This window comes from Saccopteryx leptura, chromosome 2 (assembly GCF_036850995.1).
Source record: "Saccopteryx leptura isolate mSacLep1 chromosome 2, mSacLep1_pri_phased_curated, whole genome shotgun sequence".
Taxonomy (NCBI): Eukaryota; Metazoa; Chordata; class Mammalia; order Chiroptera; family Emballonuridae; genus Saccopteryx; species Saccopteryx leptura.
Window position 1 is genome coordinate 18,500,161 of NC_089504.1, and position 23,147 is coordinate 18,523,307.

The window sequence follows — 23,147 nt, forward strand, 5'->3', positions numbered from 1 at the left end:
CCAGGTGATTCAATGACAAGGCCACATGTTTGTAAGTGTGAAGTCCAGATTGGAATTCAGTTCTACCTGAGAATCCACCCTCTTAACCTTGTTTAATCTCTCTGCCCATCACTTTATCCCTAAATGGAAATGAAGCTTGCTATAAGGACTAACTCAGATTATTAACATACAGTGTGTCCATAAAGTCATGGTGCACTTTTGACCGGTCACAGGAAAGCAACAAAAGACAATAGAAATGTGAAATCACCAAAATAAAAGCAAAACCCTCCCAGTTTCTGTAGAATGATGTGGCAGCATGTGTGCATGCGCAGATGATGACGTAATACCATGTGTATATAGTGGAGCAGCCCATGGCCATGCCAGTCGAGATGTAGACAGTACAGAAGAAAGTTCAGTGTGTTTTGTGGCTCGCTAAATTTGAATCCATGACCAAAGTGCAAGATGAATATTGGTGCGTTTATAACGAAGCGCCACCACATAGGAATAACATTACTCGGTGGGATAAGCAGTTGAAAGAAACCGGCAGTTTGGTGGAGAAACCCCGTCTGGTAGGCCGTCAGTGACGAGTCTGTAGAGGCTATACGGGATAGCTACCTAAGGAGCCCTAAAAAAATCTGTGCGTGAGCCCACATCGAACTGCACTGAATAGGTATGAAACTGGGAGAGTTTTCCTTTTATTTGGTGCAGATTTCACATTTCTATGGTCTTTTGTTGCTTTCCTGGGACCGGTAAAAAGTGCACATTGACTTTACAGACACACTGTATAGTGGTTTGCATTTAATTAATGGTAAATATATATATTTAATTAATGGTAAGCATGTGTATTATGATTAGCTCTTACACTCTGTGTACTGCTGGTTCCAGAAGCCCTAGCTCCTAGCATTTCTAGTATTGACAGCAAAGGGAAACTGGGTTGGTATACTTCATGGCAACTTTTGAGCGGGCCTGGGGGCTCTTTGCGCCTGATTTGGCGCAGAGTTCTGGGCCTATCTGTGACTTCAAGGGTCTGCTCGCAATCCCTTGAGGCCAGTCAGGGTTTGACCAGATGGACCAGGAACAGGCTGCAGAGGGTGTTCAGTTGGGACTGAAAGGCCCTGGGACAGGTTTTGCTCAAAATGAACACAGACAGTGGGTGCAGACAGAACCTTGCAGGGCCAGGAGAGCAGGGCTGCTTGCTTCTCCCACTTTTTTGGGCTCCTGGGAACTTCAGGGTGCTCACTGCATGCTCAGCACGTACCAGGACTTATAATTTGATGATCCCTCACAAAGCACATGCCAGACTGGGCTCTAATTCTCCACTTTCTTGCTACCCTCACAGTGGGCTGTGAACTCTGAAGGCCAGGGCTCATGTGTGTCACATCTGTTAGCACAATACTCAGCACATGAGAGTTGCTGAGAGGGTCAGACTCGGAAATGTGACCTAAGGCACATCACGTTCCCTGTCTGACCTGGAGTTATTCTAGCTGCAGCATAACTCAGGGGGGCCAGCTGGATAAGATTCAGCCATTTAGGCCCTGGCCGGTTGGCTCAGCGGTAGAACGTCGGCCTGGCGTGTGGGGGACCCAGGTTCAATTCCCGGCCAGGGCACGTAGGAGAAGTGCCCATTTGCTTCTCCATCCCCCCCACTTCCTTCCTCTCTGTCTCTCTCTTCCCCTCCCGCAGCCAAGGCTCCATTGGAACAAAGATGGCCCATGCGCTGGGGATGGCTCCTTGGCCTTTGCCCCAGGTGCTAGAGTGGCTCTGGTCACGGCAGAGCGACTCCCCGGAGGGGCAGAGCATCGCCCCCTGGTGGGCAGAGCATCGCCCTTGGTGGGTGTGCCGGGTAGATCCCGGTAGGGCGCATGCGGGAGTCTGTCTGACTCTCTCTCCCCGTTTCCAGCTTCAGGAAAAAAAAAGAAAAAAAGAAGATTCAGCCATTTATTTTTTGTACACCAGCAATATACCAGGTACTTCATAGATATTGTCACAAGTCAGAATTAATCCCCACAACAAATGATTCAAGTAGATATCAGGAGCTCCCTCTTACAGAAGAGGCGCCTGAGGTTCAGCAAGATTAATGAGTTTATTTCTGGTTGCCTCCTAGGAAGTGGGAGGTAGGGCTGGGATACATACCTAGGCCAGGCAAGCCTGTGACATGCGCTAACCCACCACCTCAAGGCTACCCGCATTTTATGACACCGGCTCTCTTTTTATTGAGGTAAGACTTACAACAGATAAGCAATGACAATGCTTAGGAAGTCAAGGGACACAAGTCAAATGATGGCTGCCGTTATGACCCTAGAGCATGATCCTGCCAAGGCAAAGACACTCGGATGAGCTGTTCAGAACAGAGATCACCAGAGAAGAGCAGGGATTGTCCTCCACCCCGAGTTTCTGCCACGTTGGAGACTCAGTGTGGCCTGTTTCCCCAGCATGGCGCAGAGCCACTCTAGACGGGGGTTTGGGTGCTCCTGCCAGCCCCCGTGTTGCAGGTGGAGGAGCTAGGAGAGATGGAGGAGCTAGGTGTTGCAGGTGGAGGAGCTAGGAGAGGTGGAGGAGCTAGGTGTTACAAGAGGTGCGTGTGGTCAGCTGTTTTCTTCCCAGCCTTGAGACCTTACCATACCCTCTTCTCAGACCAGGTGAGGAGTTTGCACCCCATTTGCGGGAAACCCCAGTTACCAGCCCGGAGTCTCAATTCAGGACTGATGATATTTTTATTTTTTATTTTATTTTTGGATTTCAATCTTTTATTTATCAATTGCTTTTTAGAGAGAGCGGGAGAGAGAGAACGAGATGGAGAAACATTCATTTGTTGTTCCATATATTTATGTACTCATTAGTTGATCTTCATATGTGCCCTGACCAGGGATCAAACCCACACACTTGGTGTATGGAGTTGATGCTCTAACCAACTGAGCTACCCAGCCAAGGCTGGAGGACTGATGATGTTTTTATACTAATGTCCCCCCAATCACCGAGAGGAGATAATGCCACGCCTGATAGTCTGGGCGAGGTAGTTCAAGCATGCCTTTAAACAGTAACAACAACAACAAACTCTATTCTCTTAAAAAAAAAATTTGGCCCTGGCCGGTTGGCTCAGTGGTAGAGCGTCGGCCTGGCGTGTAGGAGTCCTGGGTTCGATTCCCAGCCAGGGCACACAGGAGAAGCGTCCATCTACTTCTCCACCCCTCCCCCTCTCCTTCCTCTCTGTCTCTCTCTTCCCCTCCCGCAGCCAAGGCTCCACTGGAGCAAAGTTTGCCCGGGCGCTGGGGATGGCTCTGTGGCCTCTGCCTCATACGCTAGAATGGCTCTGATTGCAACAGAGCGACACCCCAGATGGGCAGAGCATCGCCCCCTGGTGGGCATGCCGGGTGGATCCCGGTCAGGTGCATGCGGGAGACTGTCTGACTGCCTCCCGTTTCCAGCTTCGGAAAAATACAAAAAAAAAAAAAAAAAAATTGTGTTTGACTAATTTTTCGTGTTTAAGTTATTTACCAGTTAAATTAATTAGCATACTTACCACAAAATCCCAGAGTAAAATAAACACCCTAGGAAAATGCACTCATTTTCATTGTGCAGCTTTGCACACCCTGGTAAAATATTAGCATTCCTTATACACAGAAATATTTTTATTTTATTTATTTATTTATTTATTTATTTATTTATTTATTTATGTGTGTATGTGTGAATGACAGAGACACAGAGGGACAGACAGGGACAGACAGACAGGAAGGGAGAGAGATGAGAAACAGCACCTTAGCTGTTTATTGATTGCTTTCTCATATGTGCCTTGACCTGGGGGGCTAGAGCAGACCAAGTGACTCCTTGCTCAACCCAGGGGCCTTGGGTTCAAGCTGGTGAGCTTTGCTGAAACCAGATGAGCCCATGCTCAAGCTGGTGACCTCGGGGTCTCAAACCTGGGTCCTCCGTGTCCCAGTCCAACGCTCTATCCACTGCACCCCCGCCTGATCAGGCTACACAGAAACATTTTTAAAATACTCATTGTGGAGCACTTGAACCATAGGCATGCCTCAGAGATATATATTATGGGTTCAGTTCCAGATACCTGCAATAAAGCAAGTATCACAAAAAAGCAAGTCATTGGAAATTTTTGGTTTCCCAATTAGTCTGTTAAGTATACAACAACATAATGTCTATAAAAAATGTACATCTCTTAATTAAAAATACTTCACTGTGGCCCTGGCCGGTTGGCTCAGTGGTAGAGCATTGGCCTGGCGTGTAGGAGTCCCGGGTTCAATTCCCAGCCAGGGCACACAGGAGAAGCGCCCATCTACTTCTCCACCCCTCCCCCTCTCCTTCCTCTCTGTCTCTCTCCTTCCCTCCTGCAGCTGAGGCTCAATTGGAGCAAAGTTTGCCAGGATGCTGAGGATGGCTCTGTGGCCTCTGCCTCAGGCACTAGAATGGCTCTGATTGCGGCAGAGCGGCGCCCCAGATGGGCAGAGCATCACCCCCTAGTGGGCTTGCCGGGTGGATCCTGGACGGGCACATGCAGGAGTCTATCTGTCTGCCCCCCCACCTCACTTCTCACTTCAGAAATATACAAAAAAAAAAAATCACAGATCATCGTAGCAAGTATAATAATTTAAAAGTTTGAAATATTGCAAGAATTTCCAAAATGTGATGAAGAGACATACAGTACGCAAATGCTTTTGGAAAATAGGGCGCCAATAGGCTTGCTTCACTGTGGGGCTGAGGCAAACCTTGAATTTGAAAAAGAAAGCGGTATCTGCAGAGCATAATACAGCAAAGCATAGTTAAAGGAGGTGTGCCTGCATTTTATTCAGCACTTGAACATAATGGCTTTTTATTTAACATTTAAACCACTTGCATCAGTTTCTTAGAACTTTCATAACGAAGTATCACAAACTGGTGGCTAAAAACAAGAGAAATGTATTCTGTCACAGTTCTGGAGGCTCGAAGTCTGAAATCCATGTGGCCACATTTTCTCTATTAGCTTCTGGTGGCCCCAGACATTGCTTGGCTTGGGGCAGCCTTACTCCAGTTTCCGCCTCTGCCTTCACGTGATCTTTTTCTCCCTGTGTGTGTGTCTGTGCCTTCTTACTGTGCCAGTCTTACTGGATTGAGTATGACCTGCATCTTACCTAACTAAAACTCCAGTATGACCTCATCTATCTAATTATATCTACAGTGACCCTATTTCCAAATAAAGTTACATTCTGATGTACTGGGGATTAGGATTTCAGTATATGTATTTGGGGACACACAATCCAACTAATAACACCACCCTATGAGCTAAGTATTGTTTTCTCCATTTGCGATGATGACCTCTAGTTTCATTCTTTTCAAAGTGAGGATAACAATAGCTAAAGGATGGGGTTTGGGGGAGCAAAATAAGATATTGAATTTTATTTTATTTTTTTGTATTTTTCTGAAGTTAGAAGCAGAAAGGCAGTCAGACAGACTCCTGCATGTGCCTAACCGGGATCCACCCAGCATGCCCACCAGGGGGCGATGCTCTGCCCAGCTGGGGCCCCTGCTCCATTTCAACCAGAGCAATTTTTTAGTGCCTGAGGCAGAGGCCATAGAGCCTTCCTCAGTGCCCAGGGTCAACTCGCTCTAATCGAGCCTTGGCTGCAGGAGGGGAGGGGAGAGAGAGAGAAAGAGAGAGAGAGAGAGAGAGAAGCGAGAGAGAAGCTGATGGGCTCTTCTCCTGTGTGCCCTGACTGGGAATCGAACCTGGTACATCCACATGCTAGGTGGAGGTGGGTGCTCTACCATTGAGCCAACTGGCTAGGGTCGTTATCCTTTTTTTTTTTTTTTGTATTTTCCCCAAGTTAGAAGCAGGAAGGCAGTCAGACTCCTGCATATGCCTGACCAGGAGCCACCTGGCATGCCCACCAGGGGCGATACTCTGCCCATCAGGGGTGTTGCTCCATTGCTGCTGGAGCCATTTTAGTGCCTGAGGCGGAGGCCATGGAGCCATCCTCAGCACCCGGGCCAACTTTGCTCCAGTGGAGCCTTGGCTGTGGGAGGGGAAGAGAGAGACAGGGAGGAAGGAGAGGGGGAAGGATGGAGAAGCAGATGGGCGCTTTTCCTGTGTGCCCTGACCGAGAATCAAACCCGGGAGTTCCACATGCTGGGCCAGCACTCTACTGCTGAGCCAACCAGCCAGGGCAAGATATTGAATATTAAGCACTGAGGTTTTAGCATGTTGCCTAACCTATATTTAGGTAAATTGTGTTGTATTTGTTATCATTATTATTATAAATAAATTTGTTAAGTCCACCATTATGTAATGGCAGAGCGAGGGCTTGGAGTCAGACCTGGGTCGGAACCCCAGTTCTATTTACCTGCAAGATTCTTTTGGAGAACAGATTAGAAAATAATTCGAAGTAGTGCTTGGTAATTGTTGCCAGACAAGTTATTCCAACTCAGACAACTGACTTACCTTCTTTGAACTTTACTTTTTACTTCTGCAAAATTGGAGTAATAATAGCTATCTGCCACATAGGATGTTGTAAATGTTAGCTGACTAGAGCTAAAGGTTTTTTGTTTTTTTTTTTATCTTTTTTTTTTCTATACTTTTTCGAAGCTGGAAACGGGGAGAGACAGTCAGACAGACTCCCGCATGCGCCCGACTGGGATCCACCCGGCACGCCCACCAGGGGTTACGCTCTGCCCACCAGGGGGCGATGCTCCGCCCCTCCGGGGCGTCGCTCCGTCGCGGCCAGAGCCACTCCAGCGCCCGGGGCAGAGGCCAAGGAGCCATCCCCAGCACCCGGGCCACCTCCGCTCCTATGGAGTCCCGGCCGCGGGAGGGGAAGAGAGAGACAGAGAGGAAGGAGGTGGGGTGGAGAAGCAAATGGGCGCCTCTCCCATGTGCCCCGGCCGGGAATCGAACCCGGGTCCCCCGCACGCCAGGCCGACGCTCCACCGCCGAGCCAACCGGCCAGGGCCTAGAGCTAAAGTTTTTAGAGAACTGCCTGATAAAGAATAAGCAGTTGATGAATGTTAGCTACTGTTATGTTATTATTATTGTTGTTGTTATTATCACTATTCTTGGCAAAATAGTGTCCCTCTTCTTTCCTTATTAATTGAAGTTTGAGGAGGAAATGGAATTTCTTGCTTATAGAATCTAGGGGAGAATATTAAAACCCTAATTCATCCTAACATATTTGTCTGAGTCTAGAGATTTATAATTGCTAGAATTTTCATGAAATAATATAAACTAATATCTGTCTATCATTGTATGAAAAATTACCTCTAAACTTTGCAGTTTGAAACAGCCTACATTTCTTATCTTGCAGTTTCTATGAGTCAGGAATCTGAGTACAGCTTACTTAGCTAGATCTCTGTTTCACGATCTCTCGCAAGGCTGCAATCAAATTATAGGCCAGGGCCGGGATCTCATTCTGTGGTTTGACTGGGGAGGGTTTGGCTTTCAAGATCACTTATGTAGTTGTGGGCAGGATTCGATTCAGGGTTGTTGGGCTGAGGGCCTCAGTCCCTTGATGGCTTTGGGTGGAGACTATCCTCCGTTCCTCGCCACTTGAGCCTCTGCATGGCAGCTTGTTCTATCACAGCCAGCAAGAAGGAGTCTCTGAGAAAGACAGAAGTCACTGTCTTTTGTAACCCAATCACAGAAGTGCCATTTCTTCAATGTTGCCATATTCTTCTGTTTAAAAGCAAGTTACTCAAGTGAGGGTTAGGGTTGAGTTTTTGTTTATGGGCATAGGGTTAGGGCTAGAGGTAGCTGTGAGGTTAAGGTTTTGTTTTGTATTAGGGTTAAGATTATATTATGATAGGGGCTACATTATTTTTTTTACTTTTTATTTTTGTTTGATTTTGTTGACATGGCTTGTAGTGTCCCACTCAGTATAGCACCTTCTAACCATGGTAAGGGCTACTTTTAGCCCTTTGAGCAGTGAGTCTTTTTCATGCTCGCTGACCCCCGGGAGTGAGTTTTTTTTTTCCTTCAAAAAATGAAACTAGTCCCAGTTACTCTGGATGGTCAGGAGGCACGAGGACGTACATGAACGCTCATACTACTCAAAGGGTTAGTTTAGGGTTAGGATTAGGGTTAGGACTAGGTGAGGATTAGGATTAAGATTAGGTTTTAAGTTAAATGTAGGGGGAAAGCCCTGGCCAGATAGTTCAGTTACTTAATCATTCTGAAGTGCAGAGGGTCTCTCTCTCTCTCTCTCTCTCTCTCTCTCATTCTCTCTCTCTCTCTTCCTCTCCCTTCCACTCTCGCTGCAATTGGTAACTAAAAATGAAAATGAGTAAGTTTAGAGGGGAGAAAGCAAGTTACTCAAGTGAAAGAGATGGCAGCAGGCAGGACCTGTCAGGAGGCGAGGTCACTGCAGGTATTTTAGAGGCACCCCACCCCCTTCCTTCCCATTTTCCTCCCTCCCTCCCTCAGTTCCTCTTCTTTTCTCCCTCCCTCACACCCCGATTTTGTGAGTGTGGATGTGTGCTTACATATGCATCTGTCTGTCTGGCTGCTATTAGTCTCCTGTCTGCTGAAACCAGGACTGTGACTTCTGTGTGCCACCCTCAGTCCCAGTCTCTCCGTCTGGCCGAAACCTGGCACATGATTAGTGTTCAGTAGATGCTGGAATTTAATTTAACTCACAGCATGAAAGAACGTTTCAAAAGAGGTGGCTATCTCCACCACCTTAATATGACATTCTATTGCTTATATTCATATGAATATAAACATTTACAAAATTTTCCTTTAACCTGTTCATACATTTATGATGATGTGAAATATCCAACATGTGCTTTTCCAATAAATGGTTTTTTAAAATATTTTATTTACTTACTAAAGAAATATGTTTGGAAAAAAAAAGTTTTTTCAATCTTCCTACATTGTCTACCTGCCACAGTTTGTCAAGTTGATAAGCCTATCTCTGAACATTTAACCATCACAGTGAGACCGCATAAATGCCCTTGTGTGGGGAGGTTTTTAGGTTTGTTATTGTGGTTGTCATTTGTTTTGTTTTGTTTCTGTTGTTTCCTTGAGCCGATATGGAAACAGCTGATTCAAAATTTTGAAGCTTTATTGTAAGATCACATGCATTTGTGTGCATTGGCCAGACCCAATTTGTACTGGTTGGAACCAGTTTGGTGGTCAGAGGTCGGCAGTAATCAAAGACTGGCTGAGTAGCTGCTTGATAAACTCGAGTAGCGCTAAGGCTTGCCCAGGGAACATCCCCTGTGTCGTATCATGGACTTCAGCACAACTCGGCTAGCAGAGGACTGCTGGAAAATCTCCCATGGACCTCATTTCTGCTAAGCCCCGCCTGCCTCCCAGCCCATCCAGACTTCCTGTCCTCTGGGTTCCGGGATTCCACCCGCTCTCTCTTCATCGTGGCAACCCTTCCTCTCGCCATCACTTGGTATCCATACAGCTGGCTGGCGGCTGACCAAGAGACGGTCATCTCTTCCCACCCCTCCCCACCTCTCTCACACATATTCTCACGTCACTATTATTCATTATTCTGATTCATTTTTCTAAAAATAGGAAAATGTTATTATTTTTAAAATGTTAAATGTAATGCAAGTGGAAATGCATTTAGAAGATGTAGCACAGTACATAAGGTCGATGTGGAAAATCCCTCTTCGTTCGACCCTCAGCAGTAATCATCATTAGCGGTTTCATGTCATCCTTCCAGCAGCCCGCTTTCCTCAGTGTCTTGTTGAGAAAAGTACTCACACACGCACGCATGTGAGTGCAGAGAGGGGGGGGGGGCAGGTCCCTGCATGCTCGCTCATCACCCCGCAATGCTTGTCAGCAATTTGCCAATTTTGCTGCTGCTGTCTCTTGCCTTCAATTCGGTTTTTGTTGCTGGAGTCTTTTAAAGCGAATCCTGGATACTATATCATTCCTCCTGTAAATACCTCAGTATATGTTTCTGCCAGATCATTAATTTTTTTTTGACATAATCTCAACATCATCATCACATCTAGCAGTTCATATTCAAATTGCCTGTATTACTTCCAAATGCCCTTCTGGAGTTGGTGTGTTTAAATAAAGATCAACATTTCTACATCTAGGGTCTTTTTAAATCAGTAATAATTACAGCTATTGTTTTGCCATTTGTTGACATTTTTTTTTCTTTTTTTTTGCATTTTTCTGAAGCTGGAAACAGGGAGAGACAGTCAGACAGACTCCCGCATGCGCCCGACCGGGATCCACCCGGCACGCCCACCAGGGGCGACGCTCTGCCCACCAGGGGGCGATGCTCTGCCCATCCTGGGTGTCGCCATGTTGCAACCAGAGCCACTCTAGCACCTGAGGCAGAGGCCACAGAGCCAACCCCAGCGCCCGGGCCATCTTTGCTCCAATGGAGCCTTGGCTGCGGGAGGGGAAGAGAGAGACAGAGAGGAAGGCGCGGCGGAGGGGTGGAGAAGCAAATGGGCGCTTCTCCTGTGTGCCCTGGCCGGGAATCGAACCCGGGTCCTCCGCACGCTAGGCCGACGCTCTACCGCTGAGCCAACCGGCCAGGGCCGCCATTTGTTGACATTTTGCTTTGCAGATTAGCCGATTGCTTTCTCTTGGTGTTTTTTTAACTTGTCATCTCTCATGTTTTGTTTCATGGACCCCTTTTGCAGAATGATGAAGACTATGGACCCTCTAATGAGAATAGTGCTTTTAAATGCATAACATTAAATCTACAGGAAAGAAACTAGAAAGAGATAGTTATGAAAACAAAAAAAAAAAAATCAAATTTGTAGTGGAGTTTAATATACGGATTCCTTTACTAACAAGGAGATGTAGTGGAGAGTCTCATAGCTATAATGATTTCTAAGTAGTATTGCACATGAATAATCAAAATATTTGTAATAGCTGTAATGTGATAGAAAGGTATGTAATTTTGACTGTGTCAAAGTCACAGGAAGTGCCACACCACTATTGTTAATTGCCTTCATTCTTCATTAAAGGAAATGCTAGATGGCATTTAGAACAGTGGTCCCCAACCTTTTTTGGGCCATGGACCGGTTTAATGTCAGAAAATATTTTCACGGGCCGGCCTTTAGGGTGGGACGGATAAATGTATCACGTGACTGAGACAAGCATCAAGAGTGAGTCTTAGATGGATGTAACAGAGGGAATCTGGTCATTTTTTAAAAAAACAAACAAACATCGTTCAGACTTAAATATAAATAAAACAGAAATAATCTAAGTTATTTATTCTTTCTCTGCGGACCGGTACAAATGGCCCATGGACCGGTACTGGTCCACGGCCCGGGGGTTGGGGACCACTGATTTAGAGGATACTGAAAATAAAGAAGTGCTGTTCCCTACACAAATTCACAGACCCCTGAATTCTGTCCGTGGGCCCAAGGAGTGGCAGCTGAAGTACACAGGTTGTGCCAGGTGCTCCTTGTGGCATCGTGTCGAAAGCACTTAACGTCTGGTCTCCTACATTTAGTGATGTTAAGATTGAACAGCAGGTCCGCTGCTCTAAGTTCTGGTCCATTGAATAGAAATTTTCCCATCAGCCTTTTCTCTCAATGGTTTTAGGATTCATTGACGATAGCTGTCTAGATCTATTTTGTTAGAATGCAAAATAGTGATTTTTCTGATTCTATCCTTCTTCCCGCCTTTGTAATCTGCGGTATTTCCATGAAGAAAAATGGGATTACCATGCAATCCGGTTCCTATGATGAGAGATGGACTGATCCTCGATTCTCTTATTACTGTTCAGAATAATGAGCTGGTCTCCTGGCCCTCCCCAATGGTGACCAAGGAGCTTTTGTTCGTTTGTTTTTCAGTTTTTGGTTTGAAGAACATTATGAATGACAGGAAATTTATTTATTTGATCCATTTCAATCAATTACAGTCATTACTCACTTTGATGTTCAGTTCATTCGATGTGAGGCCAGTGTGAGCCCCTCTAAATTGGCTTTTATGTCCTTTTGAAATGACCACATTAATCTTTGGCAGCCACGCTGCTCTCTGGCACAGCGAGCTATCCCAGGCTCAGCTTATGCCATAACTATCCCAGACTTGGGATAAGGAATTTTTCCAAGAATCTCTTGTTCCTTTTAATGGGAAATGATATTTAAAAACAAGAGTCTGGGCATTGAGGGTCCTTGTTACTATTAGATTGCCGTTCTTTCTAAGCCTCTAAAGACAGAGCTATAAAAATGTTTTGTTTTCAAAGAGAAAAACAGATTATAAATTTACATTGTTTTTTATTTGAAATTTCAACCTGCAGAATATTTCTTGGTTGACTCTAGACCTGGATTGGTTGTCTTGTATGCTGACCGTCTAAATTCCTCATGACAGTAATGTAATAGCCTGTTTGCTGAAGCCCTCAATATACACATAATAGTTTCAAAATAAACAATGCCCATATTAGAACCAACAATAAGTCTATTTCATTTTAGTTTAAGATTTTTTGGAAGATTATTTTTGCATTGGAATAGTTTTTACTAAGAGTGGAGAATCAAAATACTGCATTTTAAAGCCACTCAAAATAATTATTTTTTCTGTGTGGTTCTTGCTAGCACATTGGTGTATATATAGCTAGTTCTTTTTTGCACTTTGCGTATAATTCTTAGAGATTGTTTTGGTATTTCTTTTATGATTTAAGAAACACACAATAATTTTATGTAGTTCTGAAGCTAAAATATATAAAACAAGGTACATTCAAAAAACTCTGGCTTCTGTCTTTGCCCCCTCGACCCTGTTTCCTCACTCCCTTTGTGTTGACCAGGTGTATTTGTTTTGGTTAATTGTTTCACTGTTTCTTCATGAAAAATGTTATCTGTCTGTCTAATCTCTATACATAGATACCTGTTATATATTTCATATATAATCATATAATATATATATTTGTATTCCTTCTTTCTTACCCAAAAGAAAATACTATAAACACTTCTGCACTTTGTTTTGTTTTTAATAAATAAAATTTTATTTTAATGGGGTGACATCAATAAATCAGGGTACATATATTCAAAGAAAACATGTCCAGGTTATCTTGTCATTCATTTCTGTTGCATACCCATCACCCAAAGTCAGATTGTCCTCCATCACCTTCTATCTAGTTTTCTTTGTGCCCCTCCCCTACTTCTGCACTTTGATTGTCCCACTTAATAAAACATATTTTCTTAATCAAGTGAGGGGCAGAGAGGCAGAGAGACAGACTCCCACATGCGCCCTGACTAGGATCCACCTGGCAACTCCCGTCTGGGGCTGATATTCTCCCCATCTGGGGCCACTGATCCGTTGCTTGGCAACCAAACCATTTTAGCACCTGAGGTGAGGCCATGGAGCCATCCTCAGCACCCAGGGCCAACTTGCTCATTTGAGCCATGGTTGTGGGATGGGAATATGGGTGTGGAGAAGGGGTAGAGAAGCAAATAGTTGCTTCTCCTGTGTGCCTTGACTGGGAATTGAATCCAGGACTTCTACATGCCGGTCTGAGCATCTATAGCTAAGCCAACCAGCCAGGGCAATAAAACATATTTGTGATTACTCCATATCCCATGAAAAGATTGCCCTTATTCCTTTTTACACACCTAGACTCTACTGTGTGGATGCACTATAGTTTTTTGACCAATTCCCTATTAACTGTTCATATATTCTGATTTTTAAGGGCTTTTATTACTAATCCCTATAACATAATGGGAAGAAGTAATAGAAATTGCACACTCAATTTCCAGGATTTCTAACGGCCTTCACCTGGTTCTCTGGGAATATAGCAGAGCGCAGGCCTCGTAGAATAGTGGAAAAGTGCTTACAGGTAAGACAGGTCATTGTGGGAACACAGTTCTCCTGACTTTCACCTCTATAAGCTTTCTCTTCCTCATCTTTAAAAAGCAATCATGAAAACACGGACCAAAGGTGACATTGTATGCAAAGCGAAGTAGCCCAGAGCATCTGGCCTGAAATAGGTGTGTATAACATCAGTTATTATAAATATTAATTTTACTGCTCTCCTCAGTGAGAAGACAGGGAGTTCCTGATGGGCTCCTTTAGTTTTATTTTATTTTACTTATTTTTTATGGCTGTGCCATTCAGCCCTCTCCCTGACCCTAGCGGCACGGCGACAGGGTAGAGGGAAGCTAATGGGAGAAGTGATTCACCTTGAATATGTTTTCCAAAAAGTATTGCCTGTCAACATGTTTAAAGGTAATCTTTTCACCGGAGTGTTGTTAAGATTTTGGTGGAAATAGTACCCAGTGTGACAGCAAGACTGGCGCCCCCTTGGAAAGTGATCAGAGGGTGGCAGTTTGTTTTCTGAAGGCTCTGAAAACACCAAAGCCTCCAACTTACCACACCCAGCATCACACCTTCCTCCATGTTTGAACCTGGCAGCCTCCCACGGGCCCCAGGGCAGCCTGATAATGCCTCCTTGGCCCGCTCAAGCGGGATAATCCGGGCACTTCCGCCTCAAGTAGCTCCTTAGCAGCTCGGAGGCTTCTGTTTCCTGACCCCTGTCCAGGAATGAGTCCTTTAGGCATTTCCTCCTTGACCCCTGGCCTAAGAAGCTAAGGGAAGGAGGAGGAAAGAACTGAGGAAGAACCACTCTTGGAATCTTTCCTTAAGGGGCTCGACTTTGAGCACAGTTTGTAAGAAAGGAAGAGTGAGATCCCAGGGAGGGGAAGGCAGGCTTCCAGTGAATGAAGTGCCTGTGCTTCATTGGACAGAAAAGGGGCCCTGGGGCCAGACCCTGCATGCCTGGCCGCCTTTGGCTGCCATCTGTCACCTCCCAGAACTTCTGCCTTCCTCGGCTGTAAAATGCGGTTATAAACATTGCAATAGTCCTAGTCCAAATCACCAGTTATGAGGATTCATCGAGAGCCATGTCCTGTGCTTGGAAAAGAACGGGAGCTCAGAAACTGCGGGCTTCCTTTCTGTCCTCTCCCTTTTTCCACAGACTTTCCCCACCATTATTCAAAAGCATCGGTTGTTATGATAATACCAGTAACAATAAGACCTGAAATTCTACGGGGGTCGTGGGGGGTGGGGGGGGGGTGGCACAGGCATAAGTTATTTAACATTCTCACAGCAAGTCCTCATTGTTGGTGACGTTATCCTTATTTTATACATAGAGGAGCAGGGACCCTGAGAGAGGAAGTCTCTCAAGCTTGTCCATGGTCACATGCAGAGCCTTGGCTAGCCCACCAACCACCTTTTGTATGAGTTCAGAAATGGTGCCCTTCCGCTTGGATTCGATCCTGCGGGCACAGGTATGGCTGCCGGGGCTGCCTGAGGCTGGATTCGGTTTCCACTCACCCCCTGCCTGGTCAGGATTATGCAGGACACGACCTGCACGGCAGTGCCCAGACGCCGTGGTTGCAGGCGTAGAAGTTCAAACCCAGATCTCACCTTTAGACCATGTCCTTCCCGCTTGCTACCTGGGAGTTCCTCTCTCCCCGGTGCCTTCAGGATCCTGCTCCATTGATTCTCCCTTCTCTCTGCCTTATCTCCAGGCCCTTCCCTCTCCTCCTCTTCTGGCTTCTCCTTCCTAGCTGATGTACACAATCAAACCTCTACTCTAGGGTACCATGAGGACTGGAACAAGCTGTTATTCATCATGTCACTACCATCAACCCCGCCGGTGCCTAGCTCCAAACTTGGTCCTGAATTGGCCTTCTAATAGCAAATGCTTATACTGGACACAAGGCGTCCTTCTGTCAGAGCCAAGCCTTTACTGCCTTCCCTGCTGTCCGCAGGGCGCAGCAAGTAGCTCTGCACACAGTCACGAGTATTTGGCATTCAAGAACCAACAAATTTTTCCCTAGAGCCATCATCTCAAACTAGCACTAGAGGGCAGCAGGAGATCACACATGGTCGTCTATTCAGCCTCCGATTATGGGCCACAGCCTACTCAGGTCTCCAGAGGCAGGAGGAAATGCTCAATTTTAATGTTGACAGAACAGAAAGAAGGATTTAAAAAAAAAAAATGGTGGGAGAGAGGAAGGAAGCCTGAGCACACCTTGGTCTGTGGGAAGCCCACCTTTCGGTCCACTGAGTTGCACTGGGATTCTTCACTTTATCTCTTCCTTTATTTAGGACAAGTTACACAGCAGAACCACATGCGTATTTTTGCGCCTTTTATTTCTGTACTTTTAATTTAAATTTTTTTTATTTATTGATTTTAGCCATAAAGGAAGGGAGAGAGAAAGGGAGAGAGAGGAACACTGATTTGTTCCTGTATGTGCCCTGACCGTGGATCGAAGCGGCCACCTCAGTGCTTTGGGCCGATGCTCTATGTACTTTTTAAAATTATATACCTTTTGAAACAATTATAATTTGCAGACAAACAAACAAAAAACATCAGCCACTACTAGGCTACTAGTCAGTGTCCAGGGATCCCTCTCCTTGTTCCACAGAGAGTGTAACCTTCCTCAAGGACTTAACTATTTCTTCAGAAATTGAACGGCTTTTACTTGAAGTGAGTATCTTTTTGAAAAATCTCCTCCCTGTCATCGTGAGCCTCAGTTCCCTCATCTATAAACAGGCAACAACCTTCCCTCTGTAGGATGATGGGGAGGACTGTGTGAGGACGCAGGTGTCAGTCAGCCGGGGCTGCGTCTCACACAGGATGCTCAGAGGAGTGCAGTGAAGCATTGCCCAACAACCTTCCCTCTGTGGGGTGATGGAGAGGAAGGACCGTGTGAGGACGCAGGTGTCAGTCAGCCAGGGCTGCGTCTCACACAGGATGCTCAGAGGAGTGCAGTGAAGCATTACTGTCCCCGTTTTACACACTAGGAAACTCAGGTCGGAGAAGGGAAGTGACTTGCCCAAGATCTCAAATCAGGTTATCTAACACAACAGCTTTAGATTTAACTGTCCAATTTGACCCCTGTCTACTCTGTTCTACTATGTAGGAAGTGATTAATTTGAGAAGTTCCTGGCAGTGTGGGTAAAACACCAGCAGGTTACAAGGGAATATTTACAGATTCAGACGTACATACACAAGAATTGAGTAACGCGAAGGTGATGGCCAGGGGCTGGAACAAAGGACCTTTGATGATGCCCTTGACAAGCTAGAATCTGTAAATAAATTGATGAGTGAGTTCTGTCTCTTACTGATCCTCCAAATATTCCAGTATTTAGGTACCGACATTATTGACACTGTACACATGGGAAAACGGAGCCTCGGAGAGGTTAAGCAACTTGTCCACGGTCATGCAGGTGGACATGTAAGGGCTGGGGTTCAAACCCAAGCAAGCCGCTGTGCTGTAGCTGCCCCTCAGTGATTAGGCTTATTAGCTGTGTATTTAGGGAAGAAGCTGGGAGTTAGGTGAGATTAGGAGATCAGTTGTCTTAGAAATTTGGCAGTTTTATAGACCTGTCTTCTTTTCAGTCTCTACTATGGCTTCCCCTTCCGTTCCTCATATATGCACACACATACACTCAGGCATATATACCTTATCAGGAGCCTCTCAAGACTGGCCCCATGGTTCCCGGGTTGGAGAGTTCATCCATCCACTTAGATAGTTGGTTGATCTTAGCATGACCACCCAGTAGGGGGCAGGCTCGAGTACTTCATAGAGGGCTACTAAGTAGTGTAAAGTGCGTGACTCTGGGTCTGGGTCTGCTGCGTAGGATGGGCAGTGCAGTTCCTGGCTGGGTCTGCTGCGTAGGATGGGAAATGCAGTTCCTGGGTGGGCAGCCACCTCGGTTGGACAGAGCTGTGCCGTGATGGGACGGGGCCCTGAAGTGGCAATGAGTTCTGCGTCATTAGAAGTGTCCAGAAGAACTTGGAGGGTGATTTGGTGGCGAGTGACACATTATAGGGAATTTCTGACCAGGTGACCTTTAAAATGCCTTTTACTCATGAGATCCTGTAGCCCACGGAAAGGGGTGGGGCCCCTGGGGTGTTGTGTGGGGGTGTCAGGAACAGGGAAGGCCCAAGTGTTTGCAAGAGTGATGACTCATGCAGGATTGAGAACTAGCACACAATGAAAGGAGCAGTAGACCCAGGCGCACGATCTAGACTAGGGATTAGCTGTGAGGCCTTGGACTAGTTACCTTACCTCTCTGAGCTACCGTTTGTACATCAATAAGTAAGGGTAAGACCATCTCCCCTTCCTTGAATGGCCTGACCGGGTGGTAGTGCAGTGGATAGAGCATCAGACTGGGATGCAGAGGACCCAGGTTTGAAACCCCAAGGTTGCTGGCTTGAGCACGGGCTCACCAGCTTGAGCACAGGGTCGCTAGCTTGGGTCCAAAGGTCACTGGCTTGAAGCCCAAAGTCACTGGCTCGATCTTAAGGTTGCTGGCTTGAGCAAAGGGTCAATTGCTCTGCTAGAGCCTCCCGGTCAAGGCACATATGAGAAAGCAGTCAATGAACAACTAAGGTGCCGCAACAAAGAATTAATGCTTCTTATCTTTCTCCCTTCCTGTCTTTCTGTCCGTCCCTATCTGTCCCTCTCTCTGTCTGTCTCTGTCACAAAAAATAAATAAGAGACTATCTGCCCTTGGGGCTGTAGTGGTAAGTTGAGGTAATGGATGTGAAGTCTGGTAAGTGTTACGTACACGGAAGGGACTGAAGGAGAAGGGGTCGGGTCATTCAGATGCCGACCTACAAACCGACTGCACTGCATGAGGGAGTGAGCTCCGCTCTGAGGATGCAGATGGTCATTAAGACCGACATGACCCTCACTCTGATGGAGCTCACGGTTTACTTATGTTTACACTGTACTGTGGTCTATTCGGTGTGAAAGAGCATTACGTCTAACTAAACCATTTATGTGTCTAATTACTTTATTACTAAAAAATGATAACCATCATCTGAGCCTTCAGTGAATCATCATATTTTTGCTGGTGCAGGATCTTACCTTCAATTTGGAAAGAGCATAATAATCTGAAAAGTGCAACAAAGTGAAATTCAGTAAAGTGAGGTCTGCCTGACAGCCTGAGGCGCTGAGGCCCCAGGTTCAAAACCCAAGGTCACTGGCTTGAGTGCGGGCTCATCAGCTTGAGCGTGGGATAATCAACCTGATCCCAACGTCACTGGCTTGAGTAAGGGGTCACTGATTTGGCCTGAGCCCCCCAGTAAAGGCACCTATGAGAAGCAATCAATGAATGACTAAAGTAACTACGAGTTACTGTTTCTCATCTCTCACCCCCCACTAAAAAGTTTTAAAATGCGGGTTACCTGTATATGTGTGAGTTGGTCCCTACACTCCTTTTAATGTATTCACTGGAATAGTCTTCCTCTGCTCCTAGATGAAAATTTTCACAGGGCACAGCTAACCTACCACTCTTGTGGAATAGGTAGTGTTAGAGGTATGTGAAGTCGCTAACATAGTTTCCAAGCGGGAGTTAGGATGTCTGGTCCGTGATCTTAATCAAAGCTCCATATCTGACCAATCAAATCTCCTTTCTCTCCCCAGCAGGGGCAGTGGGACAAGACTGGCCTTTGTTCTGTATCTTTTCCTAGGACTTCGTAGTCCTCTCCCTCCAAGGTCAAAGCAAGGAGGGCGGATGGCAGGGACTAGGCAGGTCATCCTTGCCTTGGTCCCTTGTCCCTGGCTCTGTGTGCTCCGGGACTTTTTAGAGATCCCTGTGGCCAGGGTTTTCTCCCAACACCGGGCTATGTAATTTCTCCTCGGCTGGCTGCTGCCGACCCCCCTCTAACTTCTTTTTCTCTGGCTGCCCACCCTTTGGAGAGCCTCACTCTCGGGACCCCCCCCCCACCCAACCTGTTAGAATTCTTCTTGGGTAGGACTCAAAACAGTTCGAGGGCAGCTCTTTCTACCATGCCCCCTTCACCTGGTCCAGGGAAAAGACGTGTTTTTCACACTGGCAACCTCTGCATTTGGGGTCACTCCCTGTGCGGCCCCTCCTGTTCTGCGGCCACAGCCCACACGACCTTCCACTGGTGGAGAGACGCCCTCGGTCCTTCCCACTTGCCGAGGACACGAAGCAAGTTCTCCAAGAAGCACCGTTGAGGCCCCGTTTCACTCAACTCGGGGTTCGACGGTGGCACGTTCTACAGGCCCCACCCGGGGCATTGGGAACTCTAACCATCAGGCTAATCTCCCCTACATCCATCCGGGCTACCCTCCGACCTTGTTTTGTTTCTAGTTCTGGCTAGGATTTCCAGCCAGATGAAAACAAGCGAGGATTCATCTCCTTTGTAAATTCTGCGTAGAGGGGTTTTGGCTGTGGGATTTCGCTTCTCTTGCGTCTTGGTGTCTCAACAGAAACGGCAGTGTTCACATCTTGTTACAGCAACAGCACTAATAATTAGAACAACCGCAGCACCAGCCGTAATAGCGGCTGCACTGACGGAGTGCTTCGCCCGCGCCAGGCACCTGGTTTAAACCCCACGGTGACCCTGTCAGGTTGGTACGATTTATCATGGGTACACTCACGATGCCGAACCTGGACTGTTGGGCTGAGAGAAGTTCAGACTGTACAAGGCACCAGTGCAGGACTTGTCGATGGCCTTTGGGCTGACTCCCCCCCCCCCCCCGTCCCTCCGGTCAGGACGTCGGTATGGGACCTGGAGTCGGGTCTTAGAACCCGTTGCTTCCTTCCAACAGGAGACAGTAACTCCGCCTAAGAAATGATCCCATTTCAGCAATTCCTGGGAGGCCACGGCTGTAATAAAGGCTGTCCATTTGGATATAAACGTCTCACCCTCTTTTCTCCACCCTAACGTTTCTAATTTGAGCCCCTCTGGTCCCTGTGGAGTCTTGAAATGCTTCAAGTGCAAGCCTCCTTGCCAAGCAGGCCCGTCTGACTGGGGAGGCAGCGCCCTGAGCTGTGGCCGAGCATTGAACAAACATCCGCACGACTTTGGCTCTCCCAGAGACTCGGAGTCTGATGCCTTTGTTTTGTTTTCGGGACGAGGGCAGGCAGTGCCATCACCTCCTGCCGGAAAAGCCCTGGCTGCCCGCCGAACGAGGAGCTGTCACTGCAACGAGGCTTTTTTTTTTTTTTTTTTTTTTTTTTGGTGGCAACAAAAAATACACAGCAGGAATTTGGGAGGAGAAAAAAGAGAGTTCAGTTGGCAGGTTCTCAAATGAATGGGTTGTAGTGTCATTGGAACTGAATTGGGCTTGAAACCAGACATGATCCTATTTTGGAAGCATTGTTCAGAAGGATGGGAAATGTGAGCAGAGGGTAAAGTCTCTTCAGACATGCTCTTTGTCCTGGCCCGTTCAAGACAGCCTGTTTTAACTGAGCTCTCCCATCTGTGCGGTGGCAGGGGCCCAGGTGGAAACCTGGAGAAGTCAGAACCACTGGCAAACTGATCAGCGATTCATCTCTTAAGTTTTCTGTGGAGAGAGCTAATTTTTCTTTGGGAGGGAGTCACTTGATTAGGAGCCATCCATGAGTTATCAATCCTGACATTCACAAACCTTGGATTGTAGACTCCTCAGGGCTTTGATAAGAGCACAGCGATCAGCGTGCGTAAATGTGTTTTGCAGTCCACCAAATACTTATTGGTGGTATGACTGAAAGCCTCCTGTGTTCGAGATGGGTATGGGAGTCAGCAAGACTAATACTGGTTAGGCCCTTATGGGACTTTCAGTCTGGAGACATGAACAGGTGACACACAGCACAGGATGTTATGCCGGTCTTTAATGTGGAACCCTACGATAGATCGGGGGCCGGTGGGACGGAGTTCAGGGAAGGTTTTGCACAGAAACTGGTACCTGAACTAGGATCTGAAGGCTGAGTGGGAGTTAGCCAGGAGGAGCAGGGGCTAGGAGCGGAATGGGGGAGTGCATCCTGTAGAGAGAATAGCATTTGCCAAGTCTGGGGAAGAAAGGCACAGGGTCCATGCAAAGAACAGAAAGGCCAGTGTACACGGAAGTAAGAGAATTAGGAGAAACAGGATAAGAGATCTGAATGGAGAGGCAGACAGATTGTCGAGGTCTTACAGTATACATCACCTTAAGGATTTGGGTCTTTGCTCCTAAGAGCAGTAGACTGCCACAGAAGAGTTCTAAGTTGATGGAGAATATAGGTTTCACCTTTTAAAAAGGTGACTTTAGCCACAGAGTGAGGTTGGGTCAGAGGCAATTAGCCTTAGCAATTGTACTGTCTGCAGAGGAATAATTAGTAGAATGGCTAATGGTCTTCCCTGTTGCAACTGTCATCCAGATCATAACTCAGGCAGGACACAATCTTTACGAAAAGAGTCATTGTCAATAACTGTGCATGGGACGCAGAGGCAGACTCCTTTCTCCGTCTAAGGTATTGGGTTCCTTACCTGGTCAGCAGCAGAGCTGGATCAGATCATACCCATGTGCCCTCCTTTTGCAAAGCCAACCCTCGAGTTCGGCTGTGAATTCTGTACTGCTTACTTCCGTGCAGTTTTCAGCCCAGTCTCTGGGCTTTTAACCCCACTCGTTGACCTGATAGGTTGAAAAACTAAAGATTTACTAGACAGAAGCAGACCAGCAAAGATCTGTAGGTTGTTTTGTTGTTAAATGGGTAGTTACAGCTTTAACCCAATGTCTATGGATGTTTGTTTGATCAAAGGAAATTTTTACTCCCAGCACCACATGGCATTCCTTCTCAGTTAAATCGTGTGCCTGTGACAAGGTGCTGTGAGGGCAGGCCATCTGCATTTTAAAATAAAGGATAAGAACAAGGGTTGAAGTGGTGAACTGATTACCAAACAGACTGGGGTCATGTGCAGAAAGACTCACAACTCTCCGAGTGACCTTGGAAAGTTATTCTCCTTTTTTGGTACTCAAGTTTCTCTTGTTTAAAATGAGAGGATTGGACCTTAGGCAGGTTGCTTAGTGGATAAAGTATCCGCCCGGTACACAGAGGTCGCGGGTTCCATCCCCGGTCAGGGCATGTACGAGAAGCAATCAGTGAGCACCCAACTAACTGGAACAACTAAGAGAAGTTGATGTTTCTCTTTCTCTCTCAAATCAATGGAATTTTTTTTTGATGGGGCAGTTTTGTTCAATTAGTATTTTATCAAAGGTGTTCTTTTCAATAGTTTTAAAAAAAGTTTCTTTATTTATTTCCCTTAGAGACACACAATCCGAGTGTATTGATGGGCTAATTAATTCCAAAGCTTTTACTTTAACCCCTCATTCTTCCGTATTCTTGTTTGGCTGTAGGTGGACCTCTCTCTGAGACTCTGTTTTCCCATCTATAACCTAAGGCTAGAGCAGAAGTTTCCAAACTTCTTCTGCAAAGGATCAGAGAGTAAATACTTTAGGCACTGTGGACCGTGCAG

The 23,147-nt window shown here is 46.4% G+C and overlaps 1 protein-coding gene across 5 annotated transcripts in view; it reads left to right on the forward strand.

Annotated features, from left to right (window-relative positions):
* ASTN2 (astrotactin 2) overlaps nucleotides 1–23,147 on the forward strand; it is a 907,524-nt gene that overhangs the window by 691,989 nt on the left and 192,388 nt on the right. The gene's annotated exons all lie outside the window — the stretch shown is intronic.